Source organism: Magnolia sinica, chromosome 4 (assembly GCF_029962835.1).
Source record: "Magnolia sinica isolate HGM2019 chromosome 4, MsV1, whole genome shotgun sequence".
Taxonomy (NCBI): Eukaryota; Viridiplantae; Streptophyta; class Magnoliopsida; order Magnoliales; family Magnoliaceae; genus Magnolia; species Magnolia sinica.
This window is the reverse complement of record NC_080576.1, coordinates 13,845,292-13,864,364: the sequence shown is the minus strand read 5'-3', so window position 1 is coordinate 13,864,364 and position 19,073 is coordinate 13,845,292.

The following is a 19,073-nucleotide window of genomic DNA, read 5'->3' as shown; positions in this document are numbered from 1 at the left end:
CCGTTAAAATTTTCCTGGCCATATTACTTTTTTTTTTTCAACCTTGGAATAGACTAATCAATTCCCAATTGAGACGTCATCTTGGTGGTTGAGTTCAAACGGTTGGCCCGTCTTCGTAATTGGACAGTATTCAAAGCTTAGAAACCTCTTTATGTTTGTTTATGCCTGTCCATGACCATTGAATTTCAAAATAATAATAAAATAAAAAATCACGTTTCCCATTGTGGTTAAATGATGTGGCTGGCATTTAATCTACGCTTTGGCTAAAATCAGCATTACAAATGCTAATAAAATGCAATATTCTATCCTATGAATATTTGACTTTAGAGGACAGTTTGGCTGGCAAAAGTATGAAATTTGGGTAGCATGTGGTCCAGCCATTTTCATCTATTTGTGGTTATTGGCATTCGAGGAAAAAAAAAAAAAAAAAGGTTGTGGGACCCACATGACCTGGCCAGGTTTGTTAATAACCCTACAAAAATTATATCAAATTTGGGCAGGAGAAGTATTTTGATACTCTGACAGAGTGGGGTGGATGATACACGGGCGCTTGGATAAAGATTGTGTACGTATGTGATATTATAATTCAAATTGAACCGTCCAAATTGTTTTTACCAGTTTAGATGTATCAAAAACCAAAGTTGCGTTTATTTGATCATTTGACTATCGAAATTGGTGGGCACTTAAAGAAGGGTTAAAAATGAAAATATCTGATGGTTTTCTTTCAAGAACAAAAGTGTCCAACGAATCAAAGGTTAGGATTGTTCAACCAATCTGAGTTTTGGATTGTAACTCAGCGATGGGAGGTTCTACAATTTAGCTAGTTTCACTAGAGTTAATACATGCCATACAGCATTTTCAAGTGCCTGAGTATCACGTGTTAAAGGCAGCTAGAGTATCAAATAACCCACACTTTGCGTGACCGGATTTTGATTTTCCAAGCATGCCTTCGCAAGAAAAATCCCTTGTTGGCCGTTTCTATCCCATTCTTGTTAGCCCAAAATACCCGCACCGTTGGAAATATATCATCAACCCTCGAAATGCTACGAGTCGTGGCTGCAGCAGTGTCCATCTAACACCGCAGCGCACATGCTAATGCGGTAACACGTGCAATATCCCAGCTGTCCGTAAAGTGGGCCACACCGTGTAGACTTCCTAGCGCAAAAATCTAGCAGTTTCACTTACCAGGTGGACGATAGCATGTAAAACAAATGAACGGATATGAAAAGCGGACGCGGATTTCCTGCGTAGTCCTTTTGCAGTAAGTTCCTGCGCTGGGATGATAGGTGGGGTCCAGAGTGATGTTTATTGGAAATCCACACCGTGCATCCGTTTTTAGAGAGCATTTTAAGATGTTGGATAAAAAATGAGGTGTATTAAAGACTCAAGTGGGCCACACCGGAGGAAACAGTGGGGATTCAATGACCGCCTTTTGAAACATTCGTATGGCCACAAAGTTTCATGACAGGCTAAGTTCTTTTTGTCTTCACTTCATCCCAGTGTGAATGACCTTATAAAGGGTTTGGATGGAATATAAACATCAAGTTAGATGCCAGAAAGGTTTCACTGATAGGAAACTCTTTCGACGGTTTTCCCTTGCGACAGGCTTTAGCAGTAAATCCACGTCCACGAAAAGCTTTGTTTTATCCCGCCCCTTTTATTCATGCCCCGGGGACTGGCTGGTGAATGGACTGGCCTGATTTTTCATCCAAAGCAGCCGATGGACTGCACACGTTTGATATATTGGCACGTGCAATAGAATCCATCCTGAAATAGTTTGATGGGTCAGTACATCTAGGAAGATGAGAGCCATTGATCCGATAGACCGCAGCTTGTGGAGGTCACACCTCAAAATTTGTGGTGATGGGACAATCCTAGCCATTTGATCGTTGTAAATGCTGCCGTTGCTTAATTATTGCTCCAGTTTATTTACACCGTCCATCTGACACCGTCGGTATTCCATGGCTAAGGTAGTTAAATGGTGACGCGACTTGCTCGTAACCCAGGGTACCCCCAAGCTCTGTGGGGCCCACCGTGATGTTTGTGTCATATCCACTCCATCAATCCATTTCTACGGCTCATTTTAGGGCAAGAACCCAAATATGAGGCAAATCAAAAACTTAAGTGGGCCACTCCACAGGAAAACCGTGGGGATGGAAATGCCTAGCATTGAAACCTTCTTGCGTCCCACCGTTACGTTTGTATGCCATCCAATCCGTTTATACAGTGGTTATCACCGGGATGAAGGGAAAACACAAATATCATCTTGATCGTTCACTCTCCACTATTTCTGGAGGTATGGACACTTGATTTGAAATCTGCCTGGATTTTGAGAACACGTCTTAAAATGGGCTGGAGTAACCCGTGAACTGAATGTACATAACGCAGACAACACGGTGGGCCCCACACAGCCTGGGGTTATAGGAAAGTCACATGCGTTGGATGCCCTATACGTGCTTGCTTTATAACTTATGGATGTGGAGGGCCTGCACATCAGTGGTTCAGATCATCCTAGACGATGATGAACGGTTGAGAAGGAATAAGGAACTTTTTCTCTATTTTACACTGGACGCGTCTCGCTAACCGTTCCTCACATGCTGAAAACGAAGACTCATACGAGGGAGCCCATAGCATTCGGAAAGGTGAAGGACTTTCCAGGATAGCCCTACCCTGGGTCCTTACTCTTGCTCAGGTGGTAGACTCTCAGGAGTTTCAACTCCCGTTCAAGGGTTCGAGTACCCATATGTGGTGATATTCCACCAGCGTGAGTGTGTTGGGGTAGTGTGTGTACGTGTTTAAAAAAAATAAAATAAAAAAATAAGGCGGATCCAAAACTCAAATGGTCCACGCAACAGAAAACAATGAAGATCCGGCGACTAGAAATGCAACCTTCTAGGGCCCACGTGATGCTTATAAGCTATCCAACCCCTTCATAAGGTGAGTCTCGCCAGGATGAAGGGGAAATGAAAATATCAACTTGATCCAAAAATCCAGTGGGCCCAAGAAGGTTTCATTGGTGGCATCTCCAACCTCACTATTTTCCATGGTGTGGCCTACTTAAGTTTTGAATCTACTGATTTTTTGGGCTTACGTCTTGAGATGAGCTGATGCAATTGATGCACAGAGTAGATGTCACCGGCAAACCACACGGAGCTTTTTGTTGCATCTAACTCCTAACATGTGTTTTCGGATATTCAGGTCCGCACTGACATCAGGGACCCGTTAGCAGATCGTAAGCCTTAGTTGGGCCCACAATCAGTAGTTGGAACTCTTCATCCAGAGGTCTTCAAGACTGCGGACGGTGCAAAAAGTCTTCTAATTAATTCGACAGTGCCAGCCATTCAATCGGTACCAGCGTTCGCTTGCTTGATCGCACTTTGAAGACTGCATCAGCAACTACTTCATACTTAAAAACCAGGTAACAATGTGAACATCTCTGCCGTTGATGAGGTCATGCCGAAAGCACGGATGCGATGTCTTGAAAAACTAGGCCTATGCTAGCATCAGGTAGACTAAACCTGTAAAAAATAAATGGAAGATTAGTATAAAATAATCCATGGTTCTAATTCCGTGCACATGTGTGGCCCACCCATGCATGGAACGTACACGGTTAGGACCACCAGACAAGGCAGTCCAATATTAAACACGTGTGACACTTCACCACATGCGAGGGCAGTCCATTTTCAAAGTGCTCTGTGGATTGATATTTGATGTAGTTTTGTCAACGTGACCCATCCAGGGCCCACCAGATGAACGGTCGCAATCTGTGAGGGTGCACCCATGTACAGCGTGCTGTTGAGTACGGGACGTGGTTGGGCAGGTGTCAAAGTTCTGTGGGCGTCACCATGATGTATGTGTTTTATCGAAGCCGTCCATCCACTTTACCAGCTCATTTTAGGGCATGAGCCTAAAGATGAGGCAGATCCAAGCATCAAGTAGACCACGCTTTATGAAACAGTCAGGCCTTGAATGCTTGCCATTGAAAACTTCTTGGGGGCCATCGCGATGTTTATTTGCCAACCAACCTGTTAATAAAGTCACGTAACCTGGATGGGATGAAGATAAAACACAAATATAAGCTTTGATCCAAGACTCGAAGAGTTTTCAACGGTAATCGTTTAATCCCCGATGTTTCCTTTGGTGTGTAAGACGGGAGCTTTAAATCTACCTCATGTCAACGGTAATCGTTTAATTCCCAATGTTTCCTTTGGTGTGTAACACGGGAGCTTTAAATCTTCCTCATGTATCAGGTCATATACTAAAATGAGTTGGAAAAAAAATGAATGGACGGCATTGATAAAACGCATACATCGTAGTGGGGCCCACAGAACTTTGACACTGGTTGGGTGGTTGGTGTTCGGATCACCAGCTAAACCGCGTCAAGGAGTACGCGCCCGTCATGAAGGAGAGCGGATTGCATCTGCCTTCGGCATGAAGGGTGCGTGTGTGTCCCCTAGAGGTCCATGACAAATCTACTATGTCCATCTGGTCTTTCTAAACAGATGGACGGAGTGGATTTGTCACTGACATCCCTGTGGGTCCTACACAGCCCCGGGGATGGGTGTATCTCTGTGCCCAGAGGCACATGCAATACGCCCTCATTACGAAGGGTATCTGAGGTAATTTCCACGTTGCTTGACCCCAATATTGTTTTTTACGTGACGTGGACGGTTGACAAGCGTGATGTAGCCATACCAGCCAGGTCACATGTCATAGAAGTCAACCCTTAGGAAGGGGGTTAGCAGCATTAATGCACCGACTTCATCACCACCATCCGTTTTCATTGGCCCACACAATCCACGGACGACCTTCACCTAGCATGCACCCTGTTGCTTCAGCAAGTGGAATGCAAGACCAACGTATGTAAAACTGGTCAACCTGAATTTAAGTCAACTCACGCTCGGGCTGAGCTCGGGTTTTAGGCCTTAGGCAGCCTGACCCGGTCTAAACATGGTGATAATTAATATTTTAATAATCAAAGACTGTTTGGACGGTGAGAATAAGAAAATAGAAAAGAAAGAAAGAAAGTGAATAGCTTTTTGACGATAAGATGTTTCACTGCATTTACATTGCGCGGTGAATATTGATTATCAATAAATAATAATTATTCTAACAATAAAACCAAAGTTCCATGCGTATGATCTGATGTGAATACTACGAGAGCTTTATAAGACTTTCATTTGTTATTCCCATGAGATCGGAAGAAAGAAATCTATAAAAGTTTTATATATATATATATATATATATATATATATATATATATATATATATATATATATATATATATATATATATATATCTTTTCCTGCTGTTCAAACAATCTCTCAACTTTTTATGACAGTAGTTGCATACACCCACATTGAGGATAAATGCATCATCTATTTTTTTACTTTAGAGTAAAATAGTACAAACATGATAGAACTTGACCACCGCAAGTTGACCAGAGTATTCGGTACCTTTGGGCTAGACTCCGACTAGGTAGCACAAATTGGGTCGCGTGTTGGGTCGAGCCCTGGTTGGCTCCCCTTGGTACTGGGTGAGCTTACACCCAACCAGCCTAATTAAGTTGCGCCCTACTTGTAAGTCTAGCTTAGCTGGCTGATACAATAACATTTTTTATGGGCATATATATATATATAGCATCAATTCCTAGCGTTTTCCTTGGGAATTTTTTGAGAACTCGTTTATGACAATGTGAGGCCAAAATTTATACTGTCCACCTGATGTATTGGGCTCAACTTTTATCCTAATTCAAAACTCAAGTGGGCCATGGAAAAAGTAAATAGCTTCCTTTCTTGATTTGCCTCTCTTTCACCATGTCCCAACAAAGTTTTGGATTAAGATAAAAGTTAGGACCTAGGAATTTTATTGGATATTGCATCGGGTTGACAATTCAAATTTTTGGCTTATATTACTCAAAACGAATTTTCAAAAAGCACGGTTGAACATTCCTCTTATATATATATATATATATATATATATATATATATATATATATATATATATATATATATATATATATATATATATATATAGGGAAAAGGTACTAAGCGCTTGGCCTCATGATAAGCTCCCGTGAGGTCAAGCTGTGTGAGCCCCATCGTGATGCGTGTTGACCATCAACACCGTGCATTTGATGGGTCCCTTTTAAATTATGGGATATCCCAAAAATCAGCCGTATACGGAACTCAGGTGGGCCATACCATCTAAAATCATGTGAAGACACCGTTAAAACATATAAAAGCACTTGGTGGGGCCCACCTGAGTTTTGAATGCTGCTGAAACTTGGTTTGAACCCTCATCCAAGTGGGACACACATAATGGATGGGCTGGATTTGCAAACCACATCTCAGTGGGCCCAAAAAATGATTATGAATGTTTTAATGGTACATGGCCCCTCCTCACTTCTGCATGTGGTGTGGCCCACACAAGTCACGGATTGACTTGATTTTTGAGACCTAGGCCCACGATGGAATGGTGCATTTGACTGATGGGGTAGATGTTCGAAACGCATCACGGTGGGGCCCACACAACTTGACCTCATGGGATGATCTCGTGAGGTCGAGCGCATAGTACCTTTCCCTATATATATATATATATATATATATATATATATATATATATATATATATAGGGAAAAGGTACTATGCGCTCGACCTCACGATAAGCTCCCATGAGGTCGAGCTATGTAGGCCCCACTATGATGCGTGTTGACCATCAACACCGTGCATTTGATGCGTCCCCTCTAAATTATGGGATATCCCAAAAATCAGCCGTATACGGAACTCAGGTGGGCCATACCATCTAAAATCATGTGAAGACACCATTAAAACATATAAAAGCACTTGGTGGGGCCCACCTGAGTTTTTAATGCTGCTGAAACTTGGTCTGAACCCTCATCCAAGTGGGACACATATAATGGATGGGCTAGATTTGCAAACCACATCTTGGTGGGCTCAAAAAACTGATTATGAATGTTTTAATGGTGCACGGCCCCTCCCCACTTCTATATGTGGTGTGGCCCACACAAGTCACGGATTGACTTGATTTTTGAGACCTAGGCCCATGATGGAATGGTGCATCTGACTGATGGGGTAGATTTTCGAAACGCATCACGGTGGGGCCCACACAACTCGACCTCATGGGACGGACTCGTGAGGTCGAGCGCATAGTACCTTTTCCCATATATATATATATATATATATATATATATATATATATATATATATATATATATATATATATATATATATATATTGCTCACAGTAAACTATGTCACTAAATGGGTCCCAAAATCCAAATGGTCCATGTGATTCAGCACCCAATGAAACCCTCATGACCTAACTTTCAACTAGATCCAAAACTTTGGTGGGATGTAGTAAAGAGAAGCAAAGTTTTGGATTATAGTAAAAGTTAGTCCTTGATAGTTTTATGGGGTGTTGCATCCATATACTGTTTAGATTCTGAGCTTATATAATGTGAAATGAGTTTTCAAATTTTTTTTTGCAAGAACTCATGAGAATTGGTGTGCGAACTCATAAGAATTGGTGTTGTTATGGGGAAATCCGACCCGGATAAGTCAAGGCGATTAGTGAGGGCTCGGGCTTTAGAAGGAAAACATTATTCCGAGTCTAAGTAGACCCTTAAGTTACAGAGGTTTGGCCAAACCAAGATCTCCTTTGATGAGTTATGACTCTGAGTTGGAATCCTCATCCGAAGACCCACGCCTGTGAATCAGCCGAGCGGAACTTACCTCCTATCCAGAGGTCGAGGACTAAGCCCCGAGATGGGCACATTCGATAGACTCTGATCCCAGTATCTCGACTACGAACCCCGACTACTAGTGCTCAACCGCAGACCTGGACAGAATGAGTCCGAGTCCAGATGAGGACCGTCCGACCATGAGCTCAGAGTACTGAGCTGGGAAAACAGCCTAAGTATGGACGTGGGCCGAAGATCACGCCCAATGATACGCCTTATTTAGACACGATGTGATATGTGGTTCAAAGATTGTGAAGGATATCTCCATAATTGCAATATCTGCTTGATTGAGTAAATCATGCGGAGATTGACGAACACGATCTACTTGACCCACAGGTATAAATACCTAGGGATCCCACTGCAATAGGTATGCAATATCTCGCACCCTCTTTTTACATACGCAACTTATACCCAGATTCCTTAGCTTGACTTAGGCATCGGAGGGTCCCCTGTTTAAGCCAGGGTCTCCTTTGTTTACCTTTCTGTACAGGACCAGGGTTCATTTTGAGTTTGCAGCATTGAGTGGAGGGTGGTCTAGATTTTGACCTCAACAGGTGTGCAGTTGAGCATTTCAATATATGTACACATATAGACACTCTAAAATCCAATGGATTGGACTATACCTTAGGTACAATGAGGATGGAAATTAAGAATTAACTAATATTAATAAATATAAAAAATTAAAAAGTAATTAATGTTAATAAATCAGAGGTAAATAAGGGAAAAAAAGGGTTGCTTAATAGGGTGGGCTCCACCATAGTGTTTATGTGAAATCCACCCCAACCATTAGTTGAGTCTCCCATGTTAGGCCCAGGGTCAAAATCCCACCCTCCTCCGTGATTCATGTGTACCCCATGATTAGAAACATCATAAAAGATAAAAATCATCCTCCAAATTGTTTCCCTTATTGGGGCCCACCTAAATTATAAGCAGACCTAAGTTTTAGGCCCAATCTTAAGCTTTAGTATATCATCTAATGAATGGAGTGAATTTCATACCATTATCATGGTATGCCATTTAAAAACTAAGGGTGGACGTTTATCTCCCAAGTTTTTATTGGCTTGGCCCACTTAATTTATGGTTCAACCTAATTTTTTTCTATAAGCCGAACATGAAATTAGATATCTATTTGATATAAGTAAGTTTAGTTTATGACCAATTTTAAGTAGTTTTTTTTTTATTATTATTTAAAGTTACTTAATCACTTTATTTTAACTTAACAAGTAGATGTCAAGATAAGCTACTTAAGCTATAAGTAACTTATCTAAAGTAACTTATGATCCAAACGCTCCCATAGTATAGTCTACTTTAGCTTTCGATCAGTCTTATGGGTAGGCTCAAGTTCTAAGATGAGTCGTTGCAAAATAATGAGAGTGGATGCTGCCCACGCTTGTAGATTTATAGAACTTTTTTTTTTTGTGGGCTCTCTTAAACAAACTTTTCTTAATGCTTGATATGTAGTGATCAGTCTTCATCTCTCCTTGACTGAGATCCTCTACTACACTCGTTCTTCACAAGGTGTACGATGTAGGACACACAGCAGGGGAAAATGGGGATGGGATGTCAACCATGGGCTCATGTGGGGTCTACCATGGTGTGTATTTTTCATTTAACCTATTCATTAGGTGTGCCTCACTATGGTGAGTAGACAATCCAAACATTTATTTGAACCAAAAGTCAGGTGGGGCACAATTGCATAAAGTTTTGAGTATTTAGATATAATTTACATTGGGTTTGAGTCCTCAGTGAAATCCTACTACGGTATGCGTGGGTGTCTGTGCTGGATGCATGTGTTTTTTTTTTTTTAAAAGATATAATTTACATTGTTTCATGTTGTGTGGCCCACTTGTGTTGTGAATAGGAATGACTTTTTAGATTTTATGATGCAAATGAGAAAGCTCATCTAATAGACTGAGTGGTTTTATAGTGGGCCTATAAAGCTTGGGTGTTCTAACCATTGCATGCAGCAGTTGTTATAGAGATGTTTGCCCATATCTCCCGCATCTCTATGGGTCTAGTATCTTCTACTTGCTGTAGTAAATTTAAAATTTCAGATTATCAAACAGCCTCTCTGTTTTATTTTGAAGTGGTCAACAAACATATCTTTTAAGAAGACCTTTCTCTTCCTCTTCATCACACAGTAAAAAGCTGGCAGTTGGGATTGACCCCACCTTTTTTATACTCTGGCGGAGTGTGATAGACAATACGTAGGCCCGGGAAAATTACATGTGGCTTGCAAGTTTGAACTTGCCAAATTAGGGGTCCTAGAATAGATTAATCCAAAATCAAGAAACTAACCTATTTAATTAGAACCGTTATGAGTGCATGCATATACAACGTTACCGTAGGGCTCACCTTGATGTATTTAATTTGAGTGCGGATCCTCTGCCTCCCGGAGGCAGGAACTCCCTGCCTCCAGCGTTTTCATTGGTCAACGTCACTATAAGTGTCACGTCATCAAAATTTTTTAATATATTAAAAAAATACATTTAATAAGAAGTATAACGGAGACGTTAAACGGAAGCGGTTTGCGTGCCCAGTAATCGGTATGGTAGGCTTACCGAGTAAAGTCTGTGGAGCCCACCGTCATGCATTGTATCAACTCCATCCATTTCTTTTATCATCTAATTTTAGGGTTTTAGAACAAAAATTAGTCACATCCAAAGATCAAGTGGACCACACCACCTGAAACAGTGTGAATTGAATTCTACCGTTGAAAAGTTGTTGGGGGCCCACAGAAGTTTTATATCAAGATGATATTTGTTTTTTCCATTCATCCATGTATTTGTGATCTTATGAACAGTTTGGATGAAAAATAAACATCTCTGGGGGCTTAGAAACATTTCCATGGTGAAAATCAATACTTCCACTGTTTCCTTTGGTACGGCTTACTTGAGCTTTTGATATACTTAAGTTTTGGGCTCAACCCCTAAAATGATCTGAAAAAACGGATGGACGGTGTGGATAAACCACATGAATTCACAGTGGGCCCAACAGAGTTTACTCAGTACGATAAGACTTGGTACGCAATTCGATTTCCCCGTTGGACGCGGATTTCCTACCAAAGCTTTTACAGTAAGATCCTGTGCAAGGATTCTGAATGGGCCCACTGCGATGTTTATGATAAATCCAACCCGTTCATCCATTTTTAGATATCATTTTAGGACATAATATCAAAACTAAGGTGTATACAAAACTCAAATGGGCCACACGAGAGGAAATAGTGGGGATTTAGTGTCCACCGTTGAAATATTTATATGGCCACAAAAGTTTTGCATCTGTTAATATTTTGGTGTTTTCACTTCATCTTAGTAAAAATGACCTTATAAACAGTTTGGAGGGCATATAAACATCAAGACGCCTAGGAAGGTTTCAACGGTAGGAATTTCTTTCTCCACTGTTTCATCTTGTATGGCCTAGTTGAGTTTTTGATCATCCTAATTTTTGGTTACGTGTTTTAAAATGAGCTCTAAAAATGGATGAATGGATTGAAATTCTTATAAACATCACGGTGGATCCCACCATACATCCCAGCGTTTGGAACTTCATGCAAAAGGTTTTCCCCGGTGAATCCGCGTCCACGGTTTCCATTGGAAATGGACTGGTTACTCCCTTGCCACTCGGTGCTATGTGGGCCCACCATGATGTATGTGTTTCATCCATGCCGTCCATTTATTTTTCTACATCATTTTATGGTCTGAGACAAAAAATGAGGCATAACCCAATCTCAAGTGGACCACATCACATGAAATAGTATTGAATGAATGTTGACCATTTAAAACTTTTTGGGGGCCATAAAAGTTTTGGATCAAGCTGATCTTTGTTTTTTCCCTTCATCTGGGTCTTTATGACCAAACCAACAAATTGGATACTAAATAAACAGTACGGTGGGCCTTAGGAAGACTCTAATGATGAATATCCAATCACCATTGTTTTCCTGTGGTGTGGTCCATATGAGATTTACATCTATCTCATTTTTGGGATCAACCCCTAAAATTATATGTAAAATTAGATTAATGGAATGGATGAAACACATACATCATGGTGGAGCCCACAGAGTACCGACCACCACCACCATCGGGCTGGTGGTAGGGAGAGTAGTCAATCCGCTTTCATTTTCATTTGGGATTTAGTGCCACATTGAGCAGTGAGACTCACTATTGAAGTGGTGTCACCTATTTATATGGGTTCCACTATGATGTATGTTTTGTATCCATAACGTCCATCCATTTGGAGAGATCATTTTAGGGCATGAGCCAAAGAATGAATCAGATCCAAAACTCGAGTGGACCCCACCACAGAAAACAGTGGAGAGAGTCACGCCCACCATTTATTACGACTGAATCCAATCCAAACCTTGTCACTTTGTCTACTGAACCCTGTCACTTTGTACTGCAACCTCGTCACTTTATCTACTGAATCCTGTCACTTTGTACTGTAACCTCGTCACTTTGTCTAGTGAACCCCGTCACTTTGTCTACTGAACCCCGTCACTTTGTACTGCAACCCCGTTACTTTGTCTATGAATTCCGTCACTTTGTACTGCAACATCATCACTTTGTTTACTGTACCCTATCACTTTGTGCTACAACCTCGTCACTGTCTACTGAACCCCGTCACTTTATACTACAACCTCGTCACTTTGTCTACTATACCCCGTCACTTTGTGCTACAACTCCGTCACTTTGTCTACTGAACCTCGTCACTTTATACTGTAACCTCGTGACTTTGTGCTGCAACCTCGTCACTTTGTGCTGCAACCCAATCACTTTATTTACTGAACCCTGTCACTTTGTACTGCAACCTCGTCACTTTGTCTACCGAACCCTGTCATTTTGTACTACAACCTCATCACTTTGTCAAATGAACCCGTCACTTTGTCTATTGAAACTCCGTCATTTTATTTGACAAGCCGCTACTTTATCTAGTGAAATCCTCTCACTTTACACAGTAGCATCGTCACTTTATCTAGTTGAACTAAGTCACTTTATTCGAAAACTCGTCATTTTATCAACAAAACCTTATTTTCCGAGAATCTATAACTTTATCTAATGGAACCCTATTTTCTTTGCCTCGTTTAACCTTATTACTTTGTTTAGTGGAATCATGTTGCTTTGTCGGGCAACCTTGTCACTTTGTTTAATATAACTCTGTCACTTCGTCTAATAACATCGTCACTTTGTCTAATGAATCCCGTCATTTTGTCGGTGGCCCCACATGATTTAAGGCCCACGTTGAATTGTGCCCTATATAATGTAGGTTAGAGGTGGGCATCGAGTCGATTCAAACTGAGTTAGGGCCGATCTGACTCGATTCAATTTTGAAATAGGCCTCACCTGAACTCGACCTAACTCGGTACGGAGTCCAACATGCCTAACCCGATCCAAGTCTGGGTCTGTCCTAGACTAATTCGAATTGAATCTGACCCGATCACAAGTATCGATTCAGGTCAAGTCTTAAAATAATATGAGAAAACGGATGAATGGAGTAGATATACAACGCATAGATCAAGGTGGGCCCACGGTGAGGATCTTACGGACATCACTCATCTTGGGCTGCAGCTAATATTCCTTGCTAATCAAGAAGATTTTGTAAATATATTTTTTTATCTTATAAAATTGTCGTGAGATGACATGACCTAATTAAATTTTAGAAGAAAGAAATTAGAGGTGGATTAGCTACTGACACATTGAGTAGCTAGACTTGCTACTGAAGTGACACCACCAAGTTTTGTGGGGTCCACAATGATGTACGTATTGTATCCACATTGTACATCCATTTAGAGAGATCATTTTAGGGCATGATCAAAAGAATGAGGTAGATCCAAAGCTAGAGTGAACCCTACCATAGAAAATAGTTAGGAGAGTGACGTCCACCGTTGAAGCCTTCTTAAGGTCCACTGTGATTTTTATTTGAGATATAACATGTTCATAAGTTAACACAAATATTAAAGAAGCGGAAACACAAATATCAGCTTGATCTTAAACTTTTGTGGCCCTTAGAAGTTTTTAATGGTGAGCGTACTCTCTTCACTATTTTTTGTGGTGGGGTACGCTCGAGTTTTGGATCTGATTCATTCTTTGGCTCATGCCTTAAAATGATCTCTCCAAATGAATGGACAATGTGGATATAAAACATACATCACGGTGGGACCGACATAACTACGTGACATCACTTTAGTAGTGAGTCTCGCTACTCAACCTGTGCACTGAATCCCTAAATGAAAACTTAAATAAAAATCACAGTGGACCTTAAGTTAACATAGACATTAAAGAAGGGAAAACACAAATATCAGCTTGATGGAAACTTTTGTAACCCTTTGAAGCTTTTAATGGCGGGCATGACTCTCTCCACTGTTTCTGTGTTCGGGTCCACTCGAGTTTTGGATCCGATTCATTTTATGGCTCATGCCCTAAAATGATCTCTCCAAATGGATGGACGGTGTGGATACAAAACATAAATCATGGTGGGTCCCACATAACAAGGTGACATCACTTTAATAGCAGTCTTGCTACTTAATCTGTGCGCTGAATCCTTAAATAGAAGGTAGCTGATTGCGGGAACAGATTGGCTACTCCCCCTGCTACCGGCCTGGTGGCTGGTGGTTATCCATTTTTACATATAATTTTAGTGCTTTATCCAAAAAATTAGAGGTATATAAATCTCATATGGACCACACCACAGGAAAACAATGGTGATTGGATATCCATCATTAAAGTCCTCCTAAGGCCCACCGTACTGTTTATTTGACATCCAATCTGTTAGTTTGGTCATAAAGACCTAGATGAAGGGAAGAAACAAAGATCAGCTTAATCCAAAACTTTTATGGCCCCCAAAAATTTTTTAATGGTCAACATTCATTCAACATTGTTTCATGTAATGTGGTCCACTTGAGATTGGGTTATACCTCATTTTTTGTCTCAGACCATAAAATGATCTAGAAAAATAAATGGACGGCATGGATGAAACACATATATCATGGTGGGCCCACATAGCACCAAGTGGCAGGGGAGTAGCCAGTCCGTTTCCAATGGAAACCGTGGACGCCATTCACCGGGGAAAGCCTTTTGCATGCGCTGGGATGTATGGTGGAGTCCATTGTGATGTTTATAAGAATTCCAATCCATTCATCCATTTTTAGAGCTCATTTTAAAACATGTAACCAAAAATTAGGATGATAAAAAATTCAACTGGGCCATACAAGATGAAACAGTGGAGAAAGAAATTCGTACCATTGAAACCTTAGTAGGCGTCTTGATGTTTATATGCCATAAGGTCATTCTTACTAGGATGAAGTGAAAACACCAAAATATTAGACCGATGCAAAACTTATGTGGCAATATAAATATTTCATCGGTGAACACTAAATCCCCACTGTTTCCTCTCGTGTGGCCCATTTGAGTTTTGTATACACCTTAGTTTTGGTATTATGTACTAAAATGATATCTAAAAATGGATGAACGGGTTGGATTTATAATAAACGTCGTAGTGGGCCCATCCAAAATCCTTATGTAGGATCTTACTACAAAAGGCTTTGGCTGAAAATCCATGTCTAATGTGAAATTGGATTGCGTACCGAGTATTATCGTACTGAGTAAACTCTTTTGGGCCCACTGTGAATTCATGTGGTTTACTGTCCATCCATTTTTTCAGATCATTTTAGGAGTTGAGCCCAAAACTGGAGTATATCAAAAGCTCAAATAGACCATACCAAAGGAAACAGTGGAAGTATTGATTTTCACCATTGAAATGTTTCTAAGCCCTTAATGATATTTATTTTTCATCCAAACTTTTCATAAGATCACAAAGACATGGATGAATGGAAAAAACAAATATCATCTTGATATAAAACTTCTGTGGGCCCCTAATAACTTTTCAACGGTAGAATTCAGTTCACATTGTTTCAGGAGGTGTGGTCCACTTGACCTTTGGATATGATTAATTTTTGTTTTAAAGCCCTAAAATTAGATGATAAAAGAGATGAATGGAGTTGATACAATGCACGAAAGACGGTAGGCTCCACGGACTTTACTTAGTACGCTTACCATTCTTATTAAATGTACTTTTTAAAATAGATAAAAAATCTGACGACGTGGCACTTATAGTGACGTTGACCGATGAAAACGCTGGAGGCAGGGAGTTCTTGCCTCCGGGAGGCAGAGGATCCGCATTCATTTAATTTATATCCACGCAGTCCATCCATTTTGCCAGATCACTGTAGAGGATGAGTCCAAAAATCAAGGAGATCCAAATATCAGGTGGACCGTTCTACAGGAAACAGTGGTAGAGAACACTCTACCATTAAAACTTCCTAGGGCCCAGCGTAATATTTTGGTAATGTTTATTTGAAATCCAACCTGTTCATAAGGTAGCATTGATCTGGATGAAGGGTCAAAACAAATATAAGCTTGATCCAAAACTTTTGTGGTTCATTAATAATCAATCAGCACTGTTTCCTGTGGTATGGTCCACCTGAGAATTGGGTCTACTTCATTTTTAGGATCATGTTCTAAAATGATCTGAAAAAATGGATGGACGGCGTGGATATAGAATTTCATATATCAAGGTGGGCCCCACAGTAATGGCTGCACCGACATGGGTGAGGCCGGGGCCGCACCTATTCCGCTCCCGCGTGACACACTGCCACAGAGTATTAAAAAAACCGCGCGGAGAGAGAGACGTGTTTGCAACCTCCTCGCGAGCTGGCAAAAACGCGCGTAGAGATGGACGGCCACCATTCACAGGAGTTGTTACGTGGTAGAGTCGTCATTCCTTGATGCACGTGGCATGTTCATCGACGAATCAGATCCTTCAATATATTCGGCCCTCGCATCGATGGCATAAGTGTTAAAAAAATTAAATCCATTAGGCATTCCTGTCCATTTGATCGGTGGCTATTAAATCAACGGTAGAAGATAAAAATATTAATGAACAAATGAAATTGACGGATATTGTTGCCTGATAGGTCTGACTGAAACATAAGCCCTGATTATCAGGTCCGATAGATGGATGGTCATGATTAATAATTTAACTTAATCTAAAAAACGATTTGGATGGTCTGGATTGCTTTCTGTAGATATATGCAGCGTACCTGGATGAGTACTGCTGCATCTGTAAACGGTGGAAAACTATCATCGTGATGTCGGCCATTTTTATATAGACTATGACCAGGAGTGATAACCGTGGATGGTTCATACCGTAAATATCTTCCATGTGCGGAACCTCCCAGCCACACCATTCCACCAGAAGGGCGTTGTGGGGCCCACCTTGATGTATGTGTTTTATATCCATTCCTTCTATCCGTTTCTAAGATTATTTTAGCATGAGCCCAAAAAGAAGCAGATCCAGGATCTGTTCAAGTGGACCACATCATAGAAAGCAGGGGGATAGTGACATCCACGGTTGAAATCTTCTTAGGGCCCACCGCTATGTTTATTTGCCATCTAACCTGTTCATAAGGCCACACAAAACACAAATGTCAGCTTAATCTGAAAATTTTGTGCCCCCAAGAAGTTTTTAACGGTGGGCGTTAAATCACCACTATTGTGTGGTCCACTTGAACTTTAAATGCGCTTATTTATAGACTCATGCCCTAAAATGATATTGCAAAACGGATAGATGCTTTTTAAGATAATGGTCCATCAACCGTTAGTCTCAACAAAGCAATGGTCTGGATTACCGATACGTTGGCCCCACTCTTCGGACTTAAAAACCCGCGTAAAACCATACAAGACCTTGCGTATCCCTACAATTCCTCTACGTGCTATTGGTACTCCGGCTTAGTATGGTGGTTTATGCTCAAGCACTAAGAAATCGTACATGTGGTAGGTACGCAGAGTCTCAAACTAAAATACTCCGAACAATGAAAAGTAAGAAGATGGATCAAAACCTTAAATCCGATAGAATAATAAACGATTCTGAACTTCGCTTTAACAGGCATTTGTTTGTTCTATTTCGAGGCTAAAATATTGACCATGTGCAGTTTGGATTAGAGGTGCACATCGAACCGGTAGAACCGTGGAATTGGATCGGAACTGACCAAATAGTCCAGTTTGATCTGGTTCTACATTGCACTTGTTCTGGTTTCAGTTCCAAAAATTAAAGAATTGTTTAGTTCGATTTAGTTCTGGTTTGGAGATATGTAGAACCGAATCGATCCGTGATCCGATTTGTGGATCTGATTCGTAGAACCGAATTTGAAACCGAACATGGAACTATGACTTTACAATACATTTTAGTTATATATTTGACTCATGATTTATGGTTTACAATACATTGTTTGTTTGTTTGTTTTCATAAATGTATTTTTTCAGACTATATATGATATCTAAATTATTCATTAAGTGGATTACAACACGAATAGACATGGGCTAAATTATAAAATAGAACATGCAATTGAGTCGAATTATAAAAAGCCTAGAACTGTGGAACAGGGTGCTAACAATCCGGTTCCGGTTTCAAAAATTCTGAAACTGTAAGGAACTAATCGATTCCAATTTCACCCCAAAACCAGACTGAACCGAACTGTGTGCGCCCTTAGTTTGGATGCATGGGCCGGACTGTTTTATCTTGGGTTAACTTAATGTAACGTTTTCAGCTCCCCCTGCGTATCAGTTACATTGAAAGTCCGAGCCATGGGCCACACATGACCATCGAATCTGTAGATGTCAACGATGTTTCCTTCCTGATGATGGATGATCCTGATTTTCATCCACGGTCATCCATCTTTAGATATCTCTGGAACCGATATTACGATCATTTGGCTGTCCGTCGGCTCGGTGGGCATTGAATTGATTGAACAGTTTAAAATAAAAAAAATATATAAGGGTCAGTTTTCAGCAAACAAGTGTCCATATCCAAAGTAAGATGATGTAAAAAGGAGTGAGATAGCCTGTCCAATAAATTGCGATAAAACTTAAATAACGACGGATGATAAAAAGTCCATACATCGTAAGTTGATTGCGTGGTGTTCTCCCTCACCACCAACCTCTCGGCTTCTATAAGCCCCATTAATATGTATGTGTTATATCCACACCATTCATACGTTTTGAAAGATTATTTTATACCATGATAAAGAATGAGATGGATCTAATTTTCAAATCGGCTATACCATGGAAAGCAGTAGAGATTGAACGGTTATCATTGAAAACTTTTCAGGGCCACGGAAGTTTTGGATCAACCTAATATTTGTATGTTACGGGCCTTCGTCCAAGTTTGTGTGATCTTATAAACAGGTTGAATGGAAAATAAATATTATGATAAGCTTAATAAGGTTTCAAAAGTGCACGTCGTTGTACTCACTGCTTTCTTTA